Source organism: Narcine bancroftii, chromosome 5 (genome assembly GCF_036971445.1).
Source record: "Narcine bancroftii isolate sNarBan1 chromosome 5, sNarBan1.hap1, whole genome shotgun sequence".
Classification (NCBI taxonomy): domain Eukaryota; kingdom Metazoa; phylum Chordata; class Chondrichthyes; order Torpediniformes; family Narcinidae; genus Narcine; species Narcine bancroftii.
In genome coordinates this window covers 106,617,128-106,639,467 of record NC_091473.1, presented here as the reverse complement: position 1 = coordinate 106,639,467, position 22,340 = coordinate 106,617,128, and the positions used below count along the sequence as shown (strand labels likewise).

Sequence of the window (22,340 nt, the reverse complement as noted above, 5' to 3'; positions counted from 1 at the left end):
AGAATTGCAGAGTTGTGAGTGCAGGTCAAGTCAAGTCTATTGTCATCTGATTGTAAAACCTGATGAAACAGCATTCTCCAGTCTTTGGTGCAAAACACACAGACATACAACTAGACATGTCTTTCTTTGGCATGGCTTCGCAGACGAAGATTTATGGAGGGGCAGTGGTCAATGTGGCAGGCACCAAGAGATTTCTTTAGGCAGTCCTTGTACCTCTTCTTTGGTGCACCTCTGTCACGGTGGCCAGTGGAGAGCTCGCCATATAACACGATCTTGGGAAGGCGATGGTCCTCCATTCTGGAGACGTGACCTACCCAGCGCAGTTGGATCTTCAGTAGCGTGGATTCGATGCTGTCGACCTCTGCCATCTTGAGTACTTCGATGTTAGGGATGAAGTCGTTCCAATGAATGTTGAGGATGGAATAACACACATACAAACAACACATGCAGGACAAGTATATCATCACACAAATAAATATTGTTTCATGAATATGAGAGTCTCAGATGGTTAGTGTGAGGAGTTCCTTTGGTCATTCAGCATTCTCACTGCCCATGGGAAGAAACTGTTCCTCAGCCTGCAGGTACTGGCTCTAATACTCCTGCATCATTTCACCAATGAAATCAGCTGAAAGATACTGTGTGGAGGGTGGAAGGGGTCCTCAATGATTTTGCGCTCTCTTTTCAGACAACGATCACATCAATGGGGTAAATGGTGGGGGGGGAGGGGGGTGGGGGAAAAGTGAGGGGGAGGAGGAAGTGAGGGGGAGGAGGAAGCGAGGGGGAGGAGGAAGCGAGGGGGAGGAGGAAGCGAGGGGGAGGAGGAAGCGAGGGGGAGGAGGAAGCGAGGGGGAGGAGGAAGCGAGGGGGAGGAGGAAGCGAGGGGGAGGAGGAAGCGAGGGGGAGGAGGAAGCGAGGGGGAGGAGGAAGCGAGGGGGAGGAGGAAGCGAGGGGGAGGAGGAAGCGAGGGGGAGGAGGAAGCGAGGGGGAGGAGGAAGCGAGGGGGAGGAGGAAGCGAGGGGGAGGAGGAAGCGAGGGGGAGGAGGAAGCGAGGGGGAGGAGGAAGCGAGGGGGAGGAGGAAGCGAGGGGGAGGAGGAAGCGAGGGGGAGGAGGAAGCGAGGGGGAGGAGGAAGCGAGGGGGAGGAGGAAGCGAGGGGGAGGAGGAAGCGAGGGGGAGGAGGAAGCGAGGGGGAGGAGGAAGCGAGGGGGAGGAGGAAGCGAGGGGGAGGAGGAAGCGAGGGGGAGGAGGAAGCGAGGGGGAGGAGGAAGCGAGGGGGAGGAGGAAGCGAGGGGGAGGAGGAAGCGAGGGGGAGGAGGAAGCGAGGGGGAGGAGGAAGCGAGGGGGAGGAGGAAGCGAGGGGGAGGAGGAAGCGAGGGGGAGGAGGAAGTGAGGGGGAGGAGGAAGTGAGGGGGAGGAGGAAGTGAGGGGGAGGAGGAAGTGAGGGGGAGGAGGAAGTGAGGGGGAGGAGGAAGTGAGGGGGAGGAGGAAGTGAGGGGGAGGAGGAAGTGAGGGGGAGGAGGAAGTGAGGGGGAGGAGGAAGTGAGGGGGAGGAGGAAGTGAGGGGGAGGAGGAAGTGAGGGGGAGGAGGAAGTGAGGGGGAGGAGGAAGTGAGGGGGAGGAGGAAGTGAGGGGGAGGAGGAAGTGAGGGGGGAGGAGGAAGTGAGGGGGAGGAGGAAGTGAGGGGGGAGGAGGAAGTGAGGGGGGAGGAGGAAGTGAGGGGGAGGAGGAAGTGAGGGGGAGGAGGAAGTGAGGGGGAGGAGGAAGTGAGGGGGAGGAGGAAGTGAGGGGGAGGAGGAAGTGAGGGGGAGGAGGAAGTGAGGGGGAGGAGGAAGTGAGGGGGAGGAGGAAGTGAGGGGGAGGAGGAAGTGAGGGGGAGGAGGGAGACTCCAGTGATCCTCTCTGCCATTCTTATGATCCTGGGGATTGACTTCCAATCCATTTCTCTGCAGCAACAGTACCACACTGTGATACAACTGGCCACGATGCTCTCGACAGAGCTCCCATAGAAGGTTAACATAATGGTGGCCAGTAGCCTTGCCCGCTTTAATCTTCTCAGGTTGTGAGGAAATGTTGAATGTCCTTGATAGGTCACGAGTTAAGTGAACTCCAAAGAACTTGGTGCTCTCCATTCTCTCGACTACAGAGTTGTTGAAGTGGAGGGGGATCTTTCCTGGTCATTTTGAAGTCCACGATCATCTCCTTTGTTTTATCTACATTGAGACTCTACAGGCATGTGAGTGAGGTCAAAAAAGAGAGGAAAAGAGCTGAGCACTTGCACAAGGCATATAGCGGGGGAAGGAGTGGTGGTGTCAAGGGAGCACAGCGTCCCTTGCTGGGGGGGGGGAGGGGGGGGAAGGGGGGGGAAGGGGGAAAGGGGGGGGAAGGGGGGGGAAGGGGGGGGAAGGGGAGGGGAGGGGGAGGGGAGGGGGAGGGGAGGGGGAGGGGAGGGGGAGGGGAGGGGGAGGGGAGGGGGAGGGGAGGGGGAGGGGAGGGGGAGGGGAGGGGGAGGGGAGGGGAGGGGGAGGGGAGGGGGAGGGGAGGGGGAGGGGAGGGGGAGGGGAGGGGGAGGGGGAGGGGGAGGGGGAGGGGGAGGGGGAGGGGGAGGGAGGGGTGGGGTGTCTTGTAAAATTGGAAACATTTTTGAAAATGTACACACAAAATTACCAGTTTCAAGCCATTAAAAAACTATGTAGCATCTGCTAACAGCAGCGCTACCGAAATGAGACGTCCACACAGAACGAGGATGAACCAGTAACTGAACTTTATTTTGAATTCCTCGTGCTGCTCGAGGGGACCACCCACTTCCTGTGATGGGCACGCCAGCCTTAGGGAGTGACATCAGTGTGTTGCAACATCACGCTCTGTCCAGGGGTGTGCAACCAGGAAGCAGTGCCATCCCCTGGGCAAAGTGTCACCAACTGTGGGCTTCTCCTTGGAAGGGGGCCTTGTGACTGGGGTGGTGATTCAGTCCATCTAACTGCTCAGTCACTTGGCCTGCCACCCTTTGAGCAAGTCACCGTACTGTCTTTGGGCAGGCGGCCTGTGTCTGACCTGGGGATCCGGGGCAGGCTGGCCTGAGTCCAGTTGTGCTGCCTTGAGGCGGTCAATGGCAAACCTGTCCTGCCACCACCAATGTCCAAGGTGAAAACGACACTGTAGCGCTGCAAACCTTGAATGAGCCTTCATAGGGGTGTCCCTTGCTGTCCTCTTCGAACAAAAACGAATTTGGTGGACTGCAGGTTCTCCAGGATGTAGCAGGGTGGAGAGCCGTGTTGGGAAGGTGGTGGAGGTTTCTGTTCACCCATTTGTTCCCTCAATCACTGGAGGACGTCTAGAGCACTGGGTCGTGGGCCAGGAGGGTTGAATGTCCCCTGGGGTGGCAAGCAGGGAGCCAATCACCATCTTGGCTGATGACACTGGTAGGTGGACTTTTGGTGCTGTGCATATTCCTAACAGCACCCATAGCAGTTCCTCCATCCAATTCGGGCTTTGTAGTCTAGCTTTCAGGGCTGCTTTCAGGTGGTGGTGGAAATGCTCTACAAGGCCATTTGCCTGAGTTTGGTAGACTATGGTGTGGTGTAACTGGCTGCCACATAAATTTGCTAGGTTGGCCCAGAGCGAGGACATGAGGCCCCTAGGTCCAAGGTGATGTGGGTTGGGACTCCAAAGCGTGCGACCCAAGTGGACAAGAAAGCTCTGGCGCAAGTCTCTGTGTCGCATGTGGGCAGGGGTATTGCTTCCGGCCAATGGGTAAAATGGTCAATTACTATAAATACTGCATACCTTGGCTCATGGGAAGCGGGCCAATGATGTCCAAGTGCACGTGGTCAAAACGGCACTGCACCAGGTCAAAGCTCTGGAATGGGGCCTTGGTGTGTCTGTGCACTTTGGTGTGTTTGCTGGCACTCCAAACAAGTCTTAGCCCACAGTGTTACACAGCAGCAGAGCCATGCCACATGAACTTGTCAGACAGTAGGCAGACCATGGGCCTTATGGAAGGATGTGACAGATCATTTATTTGGTCAAACACCCGCCGTCGCCAGATCGCGGGTAGGATAGGTCTGGTTAAACCTGTGGACATGTCGCACAGTAAAGTCGGGCTCCCCATTGAAGGACGGAAATCACTAACCTTCAGTCTGGTGATGGCGGTCCTGTAGGCCTGGACATCCACATCCTCTGCTTGACCTTTGGCCAGTTGAGCAATAGAGTCCACCTAAGGTAGCAGCCATGGTCGGTCTGGACACTGCATCGGTCACCACATTGTATTTGCCTGCAACGTGGCAAATCCCATTGTATACTCAGAAATGTAGGAGAGGTATCATTGTTGTCTCTCCTACCATGGGTCCAAGACCTTACTGAGTGCACAGGTGAGTGGTTTGTGTAGGCGATGAAAACCCTTCCTTCCAAAATGTCGTATTGCCAGGTACAGGGCCAATAGCTCACGGTTGAATGCAGTGTATTTGAGTTTGGTGTCCGGAGATGTTTGCCACTGTTCATCAACCCACTGCTGCAGCACTGCGCCAACCTCTCTGTCCAATGCATCTGTTGTAAGGGCCAGGGGAGGAAGAAACTGGATGGGCCACAGATGTAGCCTCTGCTAGTGCTGCTTTGGTTGCTGGAATGCTTCAACAGTTGTGTGTGTCAACTGGAGCACCTTGTCACCGAGTTTGATGATGTCAAATAGGGGTTGCATGAGGGTAGCCGCTACTGGGAGGAAACGATGATAGAAGTTCACCATTCCTAGGAATTCCTGTAGGCTTTTGATTGTGCTCAGACTGGGGAAACGTTGGATGGCTTCCACCTTATCTGGCAGTGATATGGCCCCCTCTCGGGTGATGGTGTCCCAGGAAATCGAAAGTTTCCAGGCTGAACTTGCACTTAGCCGGGTTCACCATGAGCCCAAACTTCTGCAACCTGTCGAAAAGGCAAGTCAGGAGCGTCCTGTGTGTGCTGGTGTCAGGGCTGGTAATGAGAATGTCATCCAGGTAGACAAAGATGAAATCGAGGTGCCTGCCAAACACATCCATGTGATGCTGAAACGTCTGGGCTCCATTCTTTAGTCCAAAAGGCATCCAAAGGAACTCAAAAAGGCCAAAAGGTGTAACAATGGCCATTTTCGGGATGTTGTTGGGATGCACTGGAATCTGATGGTACCCTTTGATCCAAGAGATCCACCTTGGAAAAATTCCAGCAGCCCTGGAGCTTCGTAGCAAAATCCTGGACATGTGGGTTGGAGTATCTATCTGGGACAGTGGTGTCATTGAGTCACCACACTGACACCAACTGCCGAAGTTCTTCTGGATCATGTGCAGCAGGGACACCCAGGGGCTGTTTGAATGGCAGACAATACCCATCTCCTCCATGGCAGCGAACTCGGTCTTGGCTTGGAGGAGTTTGTCCTGCAGGAGGTGCTGTGTCCATGTGTTCTCTGAGAGCCCAGTGGTCTCAATGTTGTGCTCCACACCATGTGTTGGTTTAGCGACATGGAAGTTGGGCCCAAACAGTGAGAGATACTTGGCCAGTAGGCACGCATATTTGTTACAGTCCAGAGCGTAGATTCCTAATGGTAGAAAGGAACATTGTCATAGAGTAAGGGAGTATGAATGGAACAGGTTAGCATTGACCAAATGGCATCTGTTCATGTCCACCAGGAGCTTGTGTGCCCAGAGGAAATCTGCTCTGAGTAGAGCTTGGCCCACAGACACAATCGTATAATTCCAATGGAAAACTGTATCCATGGCATAGATTGTGACCAGGCAGGTGCTGAAACTCGGAATGAAGGAGCCACTGGCTGCCTGTAGGGGAAAGCCCTTGGAACTGTGCTTGAGTTCAAAATATGTCGGCAGAATGAGGCTGATCTCTGAGCCTGTGTTGACTAGAAAATCCCTTTGTTCGCTGGTCCCCGAGGTAGACCTTTATGTGTGCCAACCGCCAAGGCAAATATCGGCGGCTGGGCCTGTCCATTTCCCGCCACGGTGCTTGACTTGGTGTTGGTACGAGCATGGAGGGGTGCACCACTGGGCACTTAGGCCCCATCAGTGGTGGTAGAAACAGTAATGGCTCTGTTTGTGTGACCGCTCGTCACGATAAGTTTGGGCCACGGCTAATGTTGGAGGGCCCGATAGGGGCTGAACTGGTGGTGCCGATGGTATAGATTGGTTGCATGCGTATGGAGTTCTGTTGCTGGGTGCGGAAGAGTCTGTCTGTTTCCTTGGCTACCAGGTATGGGGTGCTGAAATCCATGTTGGATATTGCTAAGGATACATGTGCTGGTAGCTTGGAGAGGAATGGGGTCTCAAACAAGAAACAATTTGTGTATCCATCCGCTAAAGCCACCACTTCGTGCACGAACTTGGAAGGGTTCTTATCGCCCAGGCCTTGCATATTCAGGATGCTGATGGCGTGCTGGTGCTAGCTGAGTTCCACGGATTGAGGAAGAAATGCTGGAATTGTTCGTACTTATGCTCCAGATGAGGATTTTACACAAAGGAGATTACTTTTGCTGCGGAAGCGGCGTCCATGGTGGTGACGATGTGCCAGAACCCAGTGTCCTCAAAGTCAATGCCTCTGATCTGGAACTATGACTCAGTCAGTTGCAACAAATTCCTGGGTTGATTTGCCAAGAAGGGCTGCAAATGCATGCCTACTGCATTGGTCACAGCTGTTGAGACTGTAGCGGTAGTAGCACCCAGCATTTTGTTGCGTTCGAGGTGGGTTGCAAAGACATTGAAATGAGAGACGTTCACACAGCAAGAGGGTGAACCAGTAACTGAAATTTATTTTGAATTACTTGCACTGCATGAGGAGACCACCCACTTTGCCATCACCCAGGCAATGCGTGTTATCAACCATGGGCTTCTCCTCATGTCGGATGACTGGAATGCCGATTCAGCCCATTTAACTGCGCGGTCACTCGGCCCACTACAAATAGTCATTTTAAACAAAACATTTTTAAAAAAAGAGTACAGTAAATCATGCAGACACTACCATCTGTACCAAGATTGCAAGCCCCTTCCAAATCACCAGGCAGTATCTGCTTGACCTATGCTCAAACCAGAGTGTCTGGTTCTCTTGATTCTAACCAGTACTTAGCCAAAACTAGCATCCAGAATGTCAAGCAGTGCCCTTGCCCAACTTGCATCCAATCCACAATAATTATAACCCAGCGCCCCGGCCCCCAGGCAGCGCCCCGGCCCCCAGGCAGCGCCCCGGCCCCCAGGCAGCGCCCCGGCCCCCAGGCAGCGCCCCGGCCCCCAGGCAGCGCCCCGGCCCCCAGGCAGCGCCCCGGCCCCCAGGCAGCGCCCCGGCCCCCAGGCAGCGCCCCGGCCCCCAGGCAGCGCCCCGGCCCCCAGGCAGCGCCCCGGCCCCCAGGCAGCGCCCCGGCCCCCAGGCAGCGCCCCGGCCCCCAGGCAGCGCCCCGGCCCCCAGGCAGCGCCCCGGCCCCCAGGCAGCGCCCCGGCCCCCAGGCAGCGCCCCGGCCCCCAGGCAGCGCCCCGGCCCCCAGGCAGCGCCCCGGCCCCCAGGCAGCGCCCCGGCCCCCAGGCAGCGCCCCGGCCCCCAGGCAGCGCCCCGGCCCCCAGGCAGCGCCCCGGCCCCCAGGCAGCGCCCCGGCCCCCAGGCAGCGCCCCGGCCCCCAGGCAGCGCCCCGGCCCCCAGGCAGCGCCCCGGCCCCCAGGCAGCGCCCCGGCCCCCAGGCAGCGCCCCGGCCCCCAGGCAGCGCCCCGGCCCCCAGGCAGCGCCCCGGCCCCCAGGCAGCGCCCCGGCCCCCAGGCAGCGCCCCGGCCCCCAGGCAGCGCCCCGGCCCCCAGGCAGCGCCCCGGCCCCCAGGCAGCGCCCCGGCCCCCAGGCAGCGCCCCGGCCCCCAGGCAGCGCCCCGGCCCCCAGGCAGCGCCCCGGCCCCCAGGCAGCGCCCCGGCCCCCAGGCAGCGCCCCGGCCCCCAGGCAGCGCCCCGGCCCCCAGGCAGCGCCCCGGCCCCCAGGCAGCGCCCCGGCCCCCAGGCAGCGCCCCGGCCCCCAGGCAGCGCCCCGGCCCCCAGGCAGCGCCCCGGCCCCCAGGCAGCGCCCCGGCCCCCAGGCAGCGCCCCGGCCCCCAGGCAGCGCCCCGGCCCCCAGGCAGCGCCCCGGCCCCCAGGCAGCGCCCCGGCCCCCAGGCAGCGCCCCGGCCCCCAGGCAGCGCCCCGGCCCCCAGGCAGCGCCCCGGCCCCCAGGCAGCGCCCCGGCCCCCAGGCAGCGCCCCGGCCCCCAGGCAGCGCCCCGGCCCCCAGGCAGCGCCCCGGCCCCCAGGCAGCGCCCCGGCCCCCAGGCAGCGCCCCGGCCCCCAGGCAGCGCCCCGGCCCCCAGGCAGCGCCCCGGCCCCCAGGCAGCGCCCCGGCCCCCAGGCAGCGCCCCGGCCCCCAGGCAGCGCCCCGGCCCCCAGGCAGCGCCCCGGCCCCCAGGCAGCGCCCCGGCCCCCAGGCAGCGCCCCGGCCCCCAGGCAGCGCCCCGGCCCCCAGGCAGCGCCCCGGCCCCCAGGCAGCGCCCCGGCCCCCAGGCAGCGCCCCGGCCCCCAGGCAGCGCCCCGGCCCCCAGGCAGCGCCCCGGCCCCCAGGCAGCGCCCCGGCCCCCAGGCAGCGCCCCGGCCCCCAGGCAGCGCCCCGGCCCCCAGGCAGCGCCCCGGCCCCCAGGCAGCGCCCCGGCCCCCAGGCAGCGCCCCGGCCCCCAGGCAGCGCCCCGGCCCCCAGGCAGCGCCCCGGCCCCCAGGCAGCGCCCCGGCCCCCAGGCAGCGCCCCGGCCCCCAGGCAGCGCCCCGGCCCCCAGGCAGCGCCCCGGCCCCCAGGCAGCGCCCCGGCCCCCAGGCAGCGCCCCGGCCCCCAGGCAGCGCCCCGGCCCCCAGGCAGCGCCCCGGCCCCCAGGCAGCGCCCCGGCCCCCAGGCAGCGCCCCGGCCCCCAGGCAGCGCCCCGGCCCCCAGGCAGCGCCCCGGCCCCCAGGCAGCGCCCCGGCCCCCAGGCAGCGCCCCGGCCCCCAGGCAGCGCCCCGGCCCCCAGGCAGCGCCCCGGCCCCCAGGCAGCGCCCCGGCCCCCAGGCAGCGCCCCGGCCCCCAGGCAGCGCCCCGGCCCCCAGGCAGCGCCCCGGCCCCCAGGCAGCGCCCCGGCCCCCAGGCAGCGCCCCGGCCCCCAGGCAGCGCCCCGGCCCCCAGGCAGCGCCCCGGCCCCCAGGCAGCGCCCCGGCCCCCAGGCAGCGCCCCGGCCCCCAGGCAGCGCCCCGGCCCCCAGGCAGCGCCCCGGCCCCCAGGCAGCGCCCCGGCCCCCAGGCAGCGCCCCTTTCTATTTCATCTTCTGTAAAAGGATTATCTAACTCTTGTCTATCTTCTTGATTCAATTATGGCAAGTTAATATTTTCCAAGAAAGAATCTATTGTGTCTCCAGTTACATCTTTACATTCCGAAGTATACAATTGTTTATAGAAATTACAAAATTCCTCATTAATCTCCTTTTGATTAAAAGTAATACCTGATTTCTTTCTAATCGCTGGTATAATCCTAGATAATTATTCCGTTTTTAATTGCCATGACAAAACTTTATGAGCTTTCTCACCCCATTCATAAAACTTATGCTTAGTTCGATTCATTAAACATTCAAACCGATATGTTTGTAATTCATTATATTTAAATTTTAAATTAGTTAACTGATTCTTTTGCGTTTCGGTAGCATGTTTTTGAAATTCTTTTTCAGTAGCAGTTATCTTTTCCTCTAAGTCTTCAATCTCTTTAATTCTCTCCTTTACTTTAGAGGCATAACTGATAATTTGGCCTCACAAAAAAGCTTTCATTGCATCCCATAAAACAAAATGACTAGAAACAGAATTACAGTTAATACCAATAAAAATTTAAATTTGCTGTTTTAAAAAACTAATAAATTCTGGTTTTTGCAATAGCATAGTATTAAATCTCCATCTTGAAGCTTTCTGAACATCTTGTGAACTCAAATATTCTAATAATAATAATGAATGATCCGAAACCAATCTAGCCTTAAACTCCACAGATGTAATCCTATCCTGCAAATGTGCTGATATTAAAAAATAATCAATTCTAGAAAAAGAATTATGTCGCGAGGAATAAAAAGAAAAATCTTTCTCTGTAGGATTAACTCTTCGCCAAATCTGCCATAATATTAATCACTTGGATTGCCATCTTAGACTTCTTAATTACTCTTGGGTACTTATCCAATAAAGGCTCCAACACCACATTCAAATCTCCCCCAATCATCACATTAGAGTTCGATTGTCCAAGTAATAAAGACATATCCACAACAAAAGCTGTATCCTCAACATTAGGAGCATAAACATCAAAGTCCATGCCTCATTAAAAATTGTACAATTTAATTTTAATAATCTTCCACCATTTTTCTCTTCATTCTGTAACTGAAATGGTATTCTTATGTACCAAAATTGCCACACCTTTTGCCTTAGAATTAAACGAAGAATAAAAAAACTTGCCCAACCCATTCACGTTTGAGTTTCAAATGTTCCTCATCTGTTAAATGAGTTTCCTGTAACAAAGCAACATCAACTTTTAATTTTTTTTAAATAAGCAAGTACTTTCTTACGCTTAATAGGATTATTTAAACCCTGAACATTAAGAGAAGCAAACTTCAATTTAGACATTTCTTACACTCAATAAAACACAAGAAACAAAAAAAGGAAAAGAGAGAAAAAAAAGAAAAAAGAAACCCCCCAAAAAAAAGAAAAAAAAGAAAAGAAAACCCTTAATTCCCCTTTGAAATTACAACCAAAAATTAAAAAAAAATAAAGTTATATATATGAAAAAAAAATTATTTAAAAAAGATTTAAAAAAAAAGCTTCACTCCCTAACCCAAAAATTAAAAAGAGAAAAAAAAACAGGTCGGAGGTCACAATTACCTCCTCCTGTTTAAACCGCCTAATGCGGTAACTCCCCCAAAATATTGGGTGTGAGATAACTCACACGCAGCTGATGACTTCTGGAAATTGGTGCCCACCCAGTTCCCTCTCCCAACTCCTATCACTATTTAAGATCTTCTCAACAAAAATAATAAAAAAAATTTAAAAAAATTAAAAAAAAAATCAACTTTGCCATTGCGACCACCGTTTCTTCCATTTCTTCCAGAAATCAAATTCCCTTCTTGCAGCTCTGCCCTCTTTGGAGACCGTGGAGGACTGCGTCGTTCCTGGAATTGCGTAATTGGTAAAGACTAAGCAAAATCCATAGCTTCTTTAGGATTATCAAAGAACTTTGGTTGATATCCATCCTGAAAAATCTAGATACCGTAGGGTATCTAAATGTTGCCTTATATCCTTTTTTCCACAATAATTCTTTCACAGAATTAAATTCACGTAGTTGAAACATAATTTCCTGACTCAAATCCGAAAAGAAGAAAACACGATTACTCTGAACCATCAAAGGAGATCTGTTTTGCTGTGCATTTCTAATAGCCATACGTAAAATAGTCTCTCTATCACAGTAATTTAAACAGCGAACCAGAACAGGTCTTGGATTCTGTACTGAAAAAGGACTCCTTCTCAAAGCTCTATGAGCCCGTTCTAATATTAAATCTTCAGGAAACTTAACTTGTCCCAACACTTGTGGAATCCATTCAGTGAAAAATTTTCTTGGATCTGGCCCTTCTATGCCTTCTGGCAAGCCGACAATTTTCACATTATTCCGTCTGGATTGGTTCTCCAAATAATCAACCTTTTTTGCTAAATTTTTATTCTGAATCTGTAGTGTTTCAATTGTTTTATTCACATCTTGCAATTGATCTTGTACATCAGATAATCCTTGATCACACATCTCAAGTCTTTCAATAGTTTCGACTTTAAAAGCTCCATAATCAGCCATCTGTTGAGTATTGACATCCACCAATGCATTAATCTTAGAAGTAAGAGTATTCATAGAATCACCTAGATGCATCATTGAAGAAAATATCTTATGTTCAAGACTCTTGAAAAGTATATTAACATCAGTAGATCCAGACATGGTGGGATCCTGCTGTTCTTGTGGAATCAGAGGACCTTCTATCCCTTCTTTTAATTTAGTAGCTTTTCTTGCAGTTTGACTCCGTGTAAGAGCCCCTGCCACAGACCCCCCAGAAGTATCAGGAGGCTGATGATCAGGATTATCTTTGATCCAAACCTCCTTTAAAAGCTTCGTTACGTCAGTATCTGGAAGAGCTGTTATAACTGGTGGTATAGCAGCCAAATAACAACTCTTTAACTCTCCAACTGGTGGCGCCCCAGCTAATTCAGCAGTCAAAGTCTCAGTAGACGTTGTTTGAAATACTGGCATCCGGCCAGCCCTTTGTTCTAAAGGCAGCTGAAAACGACCTTCAGAAAGACTTACGGAATCAGAACGGAGCTCCAAGGCTGAATTCTTCGCTTCTTTTCCTGGATCCATTTCACGCTGAGTCGTGGATTTTTGTAAACAAGCAGGCTCAGATAATTTCGGAAAATATTTTTAAACAAATGTACCATTAGGTATTAATTCAACACCTCATACTATTTATAAACTTTTAAAAAAAGTTTTAACGGGCAATTAAAGACAAAACAATAAGTTAGAGTCAGGAGAGGACTGGAAGGCACGTCTGTTCCTGACGCCATCTTGCCACGCCCCATCAGAAATCAATAATTTCTTGACCAAAAACACATTTATCCGGATTGATGGTCAGTCCAAACTTTAGAAGACAAATAAAGTGTACGAAGATATTCCAAATGTTCTTCCTTAGTCCCACTGGCCACCACTAAAATGTCATGGAGGTAAATTAAGACATTGGTCAAACCACAACCTAAAGGATCCATCACCCATTGAAATAATGGAGCAGCTTTCTTTAATCTGAATGGCATTTGTAAAAATTCAAACAACCCAAATGGGGTAATTATTGCTGTTTTTGTAATGTCTTTTGGCTCCACCGGTACTTGGTGATAGCCACGCACCAAGACTATTTTGGAGAAGATCTTCGCTCCCTGAAAATTACCTGAGAAATCCTGAATAGGAGGTATCGGATAATGATCCGGAACGGTAGTGTCGTTAACCAGTCTGTAATCTCCACATGGTCACCAAGCTCCATTGTGTTTCGGGACCACATGTAACAGACATGCCCAGGGACTGTCAGACCTACGAATTATGCCCAGTTGCTCCATCTTGGCAAACTCTTCCTTAGCTAAACGCAGTTTCTCTGGAGGCAAGTGGCGTGCTTTAGTATAGATAGGAGGGCTCTTAATACAAATGTAATGAGTAACACTGTGCTTTGCAGTGGAGGTAGAAAATTGTGGAGTAGCAATCTTAGAGAAATCTTCCAACAGCTTGGAGAATTAATCTACTGGTTTACTTAATGTTTGGAGATGCAGAGCAGGGGTTTAGGCAACTGCCAGAGGAATAGTCTGAAAAGTAGTTCCATCTATCAGCCGACACCCTTTTAAGTTGATGAGGAATGAATGAGCCCGAAGAAAATTTGCACCCAGCAAAGGTTGGGATACTGTTGCTATAATAAATGGCCATGTGCAGAAATGATTTTCGAACTTGACATTCATCTTCCTGATACCAAAGGTCAGAATGTTGGAACTGTTAACTGCTCATAGTTGCAGGTCTGGGGTAGGATGGCATGTGTCAAAAACAGTGGGTGGAAATGCATTAACTTCTGAACCAGTGTCCACTAGAAATTTTCACTGGGACAACTAGTTCCATACATATAGTAAGCTTGCAAGTTTCTCACCAACCATTGCAGCCTTTACTGGCAATTGGTCTGGGTGTTTCCTGCAAACAGGCAGGGTGGAAGGTACTTGCTGACATTTTCTCCCCGATGCCTGTGGTAATAACACCATGACAAGATGTCCACAGGTTGCTTGCTTGTCTTGGAGCAGGCAGCTTGTAGGAAGTGATGTGCTAAGAGCACAAGAGTGTGACACGGGGTCAATAGCAGAGGGGGTGGTTGTGCAGACTTGTCTTTCCTCTCTGTGCTTTTTAAGCCAGCCATAGAATGTCTGCCTCTGCTGCTACAGCCCTTGGGTCTTCAAATGGACACTTAAATAACAAGAGCCTATCATTTGGCATTAGCTCTAAAAAGAGCTGCTTGAATAACATATTGGGCCTTTTGCCAGCTGCCATGAACAGTGTTTTATCCATAGGTTCTGAAGGGGCTCAGTCTCCCAACCTATCAAAATGTAGTAGTTTGGCTGCCCTTTCCCTATGGGACATTCTATATACATGTAATAAAATGCTTTTAAAGTGCCATACTTGCTGGCATATGGTGGATCCCATAGGAAGTCACTGACCCTCTTAGCAACAGCCTGGTCCAGGTGTCCAATTTAATTTTGCAAAGGTGAAATTGTACTTCTGTCTGTTGGAACCACAGTTCAGGTTCAACTGTCCAGAAAGGTGGTAGCTTCACAGCAATGGCTGCAGAGTCCTTGCTTGTCCAAAAATAGGTTTTTGGACACGTCGGGGTCACCAATTGTGGCCACTGGAATCGCAGAGGACACAACAAAATAACCACACAAACCTTTTTTTTTTAAAAAAGAGTGAATCAAATGGATTTACCCGAGAAACCTTTTAAAAGTCAGAATCACCTGCTGACGTCATCATGCACTGATGTCACATGGCTGGTTCGATTCCTGGGAGTTGTAGAGCTACCATACTGCTGCTACATAGTTACATTTTAAATATACAATATATTAAATTTTTCCTTACAAACGCAACAAACAAAGCAAAAAGTCCCTCTCTCCTCTACCCCACCCCCAACCCCCACCCAATACAGATCTGTTGACCGTCAGAGCTTACATATACTTTAAGTATTTAGAGTACAAATGGGGAAACCATCCTTTTGTATGTATAATAGTTACTTTTATAACTTTATTTTTTATTATATATCTTGGCCCCTATGTGGTCCATGTATGGCTGCCAGACCTTTACAAAAGTGTCATATTTGTTCTTTCAAGTTGTATGTAATTTTTTTTCCATAGGTATACAACTGTTCACTTCCGCAGTCCATCATGATCCAAGTAGAGGGAATTCGGACTTCCAAGTGATCGTGATACATTTTTTCGCTACTGCCAGTGCTATCTTCATAAATTAGATTTTATATTTGGTCAATTTGTTGCTCATTTCCATAAAATTGCCCAGTAGTTATAGTAGATTGAAGGCCACTCCTGCTATCTTGGTTAATTTTTCTGTGATTTCTTTCCAAAATGGCCTCATCTTCACAACACACGACCACGTGGCATGTAGAAAAGTTCCTGTCTCAATCCCACATCTGAAACACATCTCTGAAAATTCACCTTTTGACCTGTGTAACTTTGTGGGGTAAGATATAATTGGTGTAAAAAATTATACTGAACCAATCCCATCTTTCCCTTGACCTCTGCAATCTTGGTTTTGCACTTTCACTCTGAACAGCATAGTACATTTTTGTTATAAATTTTGGTATATTCCCCATCCAGACCATTTGTTCAGTTTCACCAATTTCAGGTGGGGTCAATGCTGGTCCCCAACTTTCTCTTAAGAATGATCTAAGCTGGAGAAAACATTGGCCACTCCGAATTGGTTTTAATTTATCAAAGGACATAAGAATTAATTCCATGCAACAGTCCTTAATACATCTTATACTTTTGTTATATCAGCATTTTAATATTCTATTGCCTATGTTAGGCAATAACATTTTTACACAATGATGCTTTTATTGATATCCTTACTTTTTTCCTATACATTCATAAATTTCTTGCCAGGTTCTAATCATATGTATTAAAATGGGGTTATCTGTCTTTTTCTTGGATTTGACACTCCATTTATAAAGTCCATTGCTTCCCCCTCTTCAATTGAGTGCATTCCCATATGAACCCAAGTCAGGGTGGGGGGTTGTCTTCAGTGAAGAAGGCTGCGAGACATCTTGCCTGTGCAGCTTGGTAATATTTTTTGAAATCTGAGAATACAAATCCTCCCACCCCGTAGTCCCATATCAGTTTTTCCAATGCCATTCTTGGTTCCTTATTATTCCATAGGAACTATCTAATAAGGTTGTTTAGTAACTGAAAGGTTTTTAGGTAACGAAATAGGCAGTGATTGAAAAAGGTATTCCAATCTTGGTATCACTTTCATTTTGACGCAGTTAACCCTTCCCACCAAAGTAATTGTTAAGTTTCTCCATTTCTGTAGGTCTCTTTCTATCTTCCAAAGAGGAAGATAATTTAGTTTGTACAGTTGCCATCCCAAGATATTTTATTCTATCTGTCTTCCATTTAAATTTACTTCCTTTTTGCTATCTTTCATATTCAAAATTTGTTAATGGCATTACCTCACTTTTATCCACATTTATTTTGTAGCCTGATTTTCTTCCATGTTTTTCTAGTGTTCCTTGTAATTTTTCCAAAGATTTAGCCGGGTTTGATAGGTACAATAGCACATCATCAGTGAATAGGCTGATTTTTTTTTGTTCTTCTTGCCTGACTTTATATCTGGATCCCTTTTTATTATCTCCACCAATGATTCAATTACTAAAATAAAAAGCGCTGGTGATAGGAGGCATCCCTGTCTGCTTGATCAACCGAAGGGAACCCCGCCAACATTTGAATATTTGTTATTATTTTAGCTTATAGTTTATGGTGTAAAGTTTTCATCCAATTTCTAAATGTTCTTCCTATACCAAATTTTTCCAGTGTTTTAAATAAAAAGGGCCACTCCAAATGGTCGAATGCTTTTTCCGCATCTAAGGAGACTGTAATACTTGGATTTCGTTCAGATTTTGCCATGGGTATTATATTAAATAATCTTCCTATTCTATTTGAGGAATGCCTTTCTTTAACAAATCCTGCTTGATCCATATGTATCAGTTTTGGCAAATACTGTCCGAACCTATTAGCCAATGTTTCCGCTAATATCTTATAATCAGTATTTAACAGAGATATTGATCAGTATGACAAAGTTTTTAGTGGGTCCTTATTCTTTTTTGGTAACACTGTCATCATCGAGGTTGAGAAATATTCTGGGAGGGTCTGTGTTTTCACTGCTTGGTCCAGGACATCATTTAACAGGGGCATTAATATTTTGAATTGTCTATAAAATTCAGGTCTATCCTCCCCTGGTGATTTATTAGCCTGTAGGGTGTCCAGGGCCTTTTCAATTTCCTCCCTTATGAAGGTAGTATCTAATTCTATCCTCTCTCTCTTCTAGTTTTGGAAGTTCAATATTCAACAAAAATTCTTCCATTTCATTCTCATCTCTTAGTAATTCAAATTTGTATAATTTTGTGTAATATTGCCTAATAATGTCATTAATTTCTTTTTGCTTATATAATAGGGTATCATATTACCATATAACAGTTTATGGCATGGAAACAGACGGCCATCTCGGCCCTACAAGTACCCGCTGGTTCACTCAAACAACTCCACTGGCTCCCCTTTACTATTCTCCACCTATAACCCTCTAAACCCCTCTTACTACCTTTCTATCTTTTCAGAGCTCTCCATATGAACTACAATAATTTTTCTTTTATCAATGAAAACAAGACTGTTTGTATTACTCTTTGGCTTGGCTTCGCGGACGAAGATTTATGGAGGGGGTAAAAGTCCACGTCAGCTGCAGGCTCGATTGTGGCTGACAAGTCCGATGCAGGACAGGCAGACACGGTTGCAGCGGTTGCAGGGGAAAATTGGTTGGTTGGGGTTGGGTGTTGGGTTTTTCCTCCTTTGTCTTTTGTCAGTGAGGTGGGCTCTGCGGTCTTCTTCAAAGGAGGTTGCTGCCCGCCGAACTGTGAGGCGCCAAGATGCACGGTTTACGGCGATATCAGCCCAATGGCGGTGGTCAATGTGGCAGGCACCAAGAGATTTCTTTAGGCAGTCCTTGTACCTCTTCTTTGGTGCACCTCTGTCACGGTGGCCAGTGGAGAGCTCGCCATATAACACGATCTTGGGAAGGCGATGGTCCTCCATTCTGGAGACGTGAACCACCCAGCGCAACTGGATCTTCAGCAGCGTGGACTCGATGCTGTCGGTCTCTGCCATCTCGAGTACTTCGCTCTAATGAATGTTGAGGATGGAGCGGAGACAACGCTGGTGGAAGCGTTCTAGGAGCCGTAGGTGATGCCGGTAGAGGACCCATGATTCGGAGCCGAACAGGAGTGTGGGTATGACAACGGCTCTGTATACGCTTATCTTTGTGAGGTTTTTCAGTTGGTTGTTTTTCCAGACTCTTTTGTGTAGTCTTCCAAAGGCGCTATTTGCCTTGGCGAGTCTGTTGTCTATCTCGTTGTCGATCCTTGCATCTGATGAAATGGTGCAGCCGAGATAGGTAAACTGGTTGACCGTTTTGAGTTTTGTGTGCCCGATGGAGATGTGGGGGGGCTGGTAGTCATGGTGGGGTGCTGGCTGATGGAGGACCTCAGTTTTCTTCAGGCTGACTTCCAGGCCAAACATTTTGGCAGTTTCCGCAAAACAGGATGTCAAGCGCTGAAGAGCTGGCTCTGAATGGGCAACTAAAGCGGCATCGTCTGCAAAGAGTAGTTCACGGACAAGTTTCTCTTGTGTCTTGGTGTGAGCTTGCAGGCGCCTCAGATTGAAGAGACTGCCATCCGTGCGGTACCGGATGTAAACAGCGTCTTCATTGTTGAGGTCTTTCATGGCTTGGTTCAGCATCATGCTGAAGAAGATTGAAAAGAGGGTTGGTGCGAGAACACAGCCTTGCTTCACGCCATTGTTAATGGAGAAGGGTTCAGAGAGCTCATTGCTGTATCTGACCCAACCTTGTTGGTTTTCGTGCAGTTGGATAACCATGTTGAGGAACTTTGGGGGGCATCTGATGCGCTCTAGTATTTGTCAAAGCCCTTTCCTGCTCACGGTGTCGAAGGCTTTGGTGAGGTCAACAAAGGTGATGTAGAGTCCTTTGTTTTGTTCTCTGCACTTTTCTTGGAGCTGTCTGAGGGAAAAGACCATGTCAGTAGTTCCTCTGTTTGCGCGAAAATATACACCTTTTAGTTAGTCCCGTCTTGAAATGGTCTTTTCAGTTGGCGACTTAATCTTTTCATAACCTTCTTGAAAATTCGTTGATTGCCTTCTGAGATCCACCCTCAATGTTGCTGGGAAAATCTTTGAGTATTTTAAGTTTTAAGATCGCAGTTATCTCTTTACCTCATCAAATTCCTTTCTTTGTTTGACCAAGGCAAGGCTAAAGTCCTGGAAAAACATTACTTTTGCATTGTCCACCACTAATGGGCCATTATTATTATTTTTTGAATATTCATATGCTGCTCCCAAGATTGGATTTCTTTCCCAGTAACTTAAAAGTCTTACCAGGACTGGTCATGGTTGCTATTCACCAGTTCTTCTGGATCTGAGGGTCTTGTGTGCTCTTTCAATTTGAGCTTTGACCCAGCATTTGTGGAATCCCTGTTTCAAAGAAATTCACCATGACTTTTCCCTCTATTCCTTCTCTCAGTCCAATGATTCTTACATTGTTACATCTGCTGAAATTTTCCATATAATTAATCTTGTCCATCAATCCTTTCTTTCCTATGTCCCATGTTTTTGCTTTTTCTTCTAGTGCCTTTAGCCTGTCTTTTGTTTTGTCCAGCTCAGCCTCTGAACTAGTCATTTGTTCCATTCACAACTTTTTGATTTCCGTTACCTTTTCTGATGTCTCTCATCTCTGATTCCAGATATGTGAAACAAGTGCATAAAATTTCCAATTTGTTCAGGATGTTGGTTATATTTTGGGCCAACCGCGCCCACCCCCACCCCACCCCACCGCCTTACTGAGTTCAGCTGGTTTCAAGGCCCCTACTTTTAAAAAAATTTTTTCACAATGTGTACCATATCAATCAAAATACATACAAATATTTCCCTCTTAAATATACACAGTGGCATTTTCTCCCCTTTTTCCCCCCCCCCCCACCTTCCCACCCCACTCCAAACCCATTAAATGTTCAACATATACAATACAATAAAACCATTAAACAATGTCATCACACAATGAAAATAAACAAGAAAATCGTGTCATCTACTTCTACACACTGGATCAAGTCATTTTGTTTTTTTATCATTTTAGGGGGTGGAGGTCTGAGGCAAGCCTTCTCTGTTATGTTCCATGTACGGTTCACAAATTTGTTCAAATAATGTGACTTTATTTTTTAAATTATATGTTATTTTTTTCAATGGAATACATTTATTTATTTCCATCTATCATTGCTGTACTCTCAGGCTCTCTTCTGATTTCCAAGTTGACATTATACATTTTTTTGCTACAGCTAAGGCTATCATAATAAATCTTTTTTGCGCTTCATTCAGTTTGAGACCTAATTCTTTACTTCTTATATTACTTAGAAGAAAGATCTCTGGATTTTTTGCTATGTTGCTTTTTTTGTGATTTTATTTAATACCTGATTTAGATCTTCCCAAAACATTTTCACTTTCGCACATGCCCAAATTGCATCTACGGTTGTTCCCATTTCCTTCTTACAGCGAAAAGATCTGATAATGTTGGATCCCATTTTTAAAAAAACTTTTGGGGTGTGATATATAACCTGTCTAACCAATTATACCGTATCATGCGTAACTTTGTGTTTATTATATTCTTCATAGTTCCAGAGCACAACTTTTCCTGTCTTTCATTTTTTATCTTTATGTTTAAATCTTTTTTCCACTTTTGTTTGGGTTTATAGCTTATTTCATCATTTTCCTTCTATTGCAGTTTGATGTACAGGTTGGTTATAATTTTTTTTAATTATCATTGTTTTTGTAATCACATATTCAAAGCTGCTTCCTTCTGGTAATCTCAGTCTGTTTCCCAATTTATCCTTTAATTAGGCTTTCAGTTGATGGTATGCAAACATTGTACCATGAGTTATTCCATATTTGTACTTCATTTGTTCAAATGTTAATAAATTATTTCCCAAAAAATAATTTCCTATTCTTTTAATTCCTTTTCTCTCCCATTCTCTAATAGAAAGGTTATCTATTGTAAAGGGGATTAGCTGATTTTGCGTCAATAATAATTTTGGTAGTTGGTAAATTGTTTTTTCCTTTCTAAGTGAATCTTCTTCCATATATTGAGTAAATGATGCAGTACTGGTGAGCTTTTATATTGCACTAGCTTTTCATCCCACTTATAAAGTATATGTTCTGGTACCTTCTCCCCTATTTTATCTAGCTCTATCTTAGTCCAATCTGGTTTTTCCCTTGTCTGATAAAAATCTTAATTGTGCTGCTCTATAATAATTTTTAAAGTTTGGTAACTGCAAACCACCTTGGTTGTACCACTCTATTAATTTATCTAATGCTATCCTCAGTTCCCCCCCACCCTTTCCATAAAAATTTCTTTATTATTCTCTTTAGTTCATTGAAGAATTTCTCTGTTAAAGAAATTGGTAACGATTGAAATAAGTATTGTACTTATTTCATTTTAATATTAATGCATTCATTTTAATGCAATTTACCCTCCCTATCAATGTTAGTGGTAATTCTTTCCAATGTTCTAAGTCTTCCTGCAATTTCTTTATTAACGTCTGATAATTTAATTTGTACAGGTGGCTTAAATTATTATCCAATCTAATACCTAGGTATCGGATTGCTTGTGTTTGCCATTTAAATGGTAATCCTTTTTTAAATTCTGTATAATCCACATTACTCATTGGCATCGCTTCACTTTTATTTGCGTTGATCTTGTATCCCGATATTTCTCCATATTCCTTCAATTTTTTATGTAGTTCTTTTATTGATATTTCTGGTTCTGTTAAGTATACTATGATGTCATCTGCAAATAAACTGATTTCATACTCTTTCTCCTTTATTTTTATCCCTTTTATTTTATTTTCTGTTCTTATTAGTTCTGCCAATGGTTCTATTGCTAAAGCGAACAGTGAGGGAGATGGTGGACATTCCTGCCTAGTTGACCTTCTTAATTTAAATTGGTTCGATAGATATCAATTTACTGTCACCTTCGCCAATGGTCCATTATATAATGTTTTAATCCAATTAATATATTTTTCTGGTAGATTGAACCTCAGTAATACTTTGAATAAATAATTCCATTCTACCCTGTCAAAGGCTTTTTCTACATCTAAAGCAACAGCCACTGTTGGCAACTTATTTCCTTGAACTGCATGAAATAGATTAATACATTTACAGACATTATCTGCTGTTCCTCTTTTCTTAATAAATCCAGTTTGATCTTGTTTTACTATTTTTGGTACACAGTTGGCTAATCTGTTTGCTAATAATTTTGCTATTATCTTTTAATCTGAATTAAGTAGAGATATTGGTCTAAATGATGCTGGTGTTAGTGGATCCTTCCCCGTCTTTGGTATTACTGTAATTATTGCTGTTTTACATGAATCTGGCAAGTTTTA

The 22,340-nt window shown here is 47.7% G+C and overlaps 1 protein-coding gene across 2 annotated transcripts in view; it reads right to left on the bottom strand.

Moving 5' to 3' along the window:
- Positions 1-22,340, bottom strand: part of rnf11b (ring finger protein 11b) — a 58,238-nt gene that overhangs the window by 25,441 nt on the left and 10,457 nt on the right. The gene's annotated exons all lie outside the window — the stretch shown is intronic.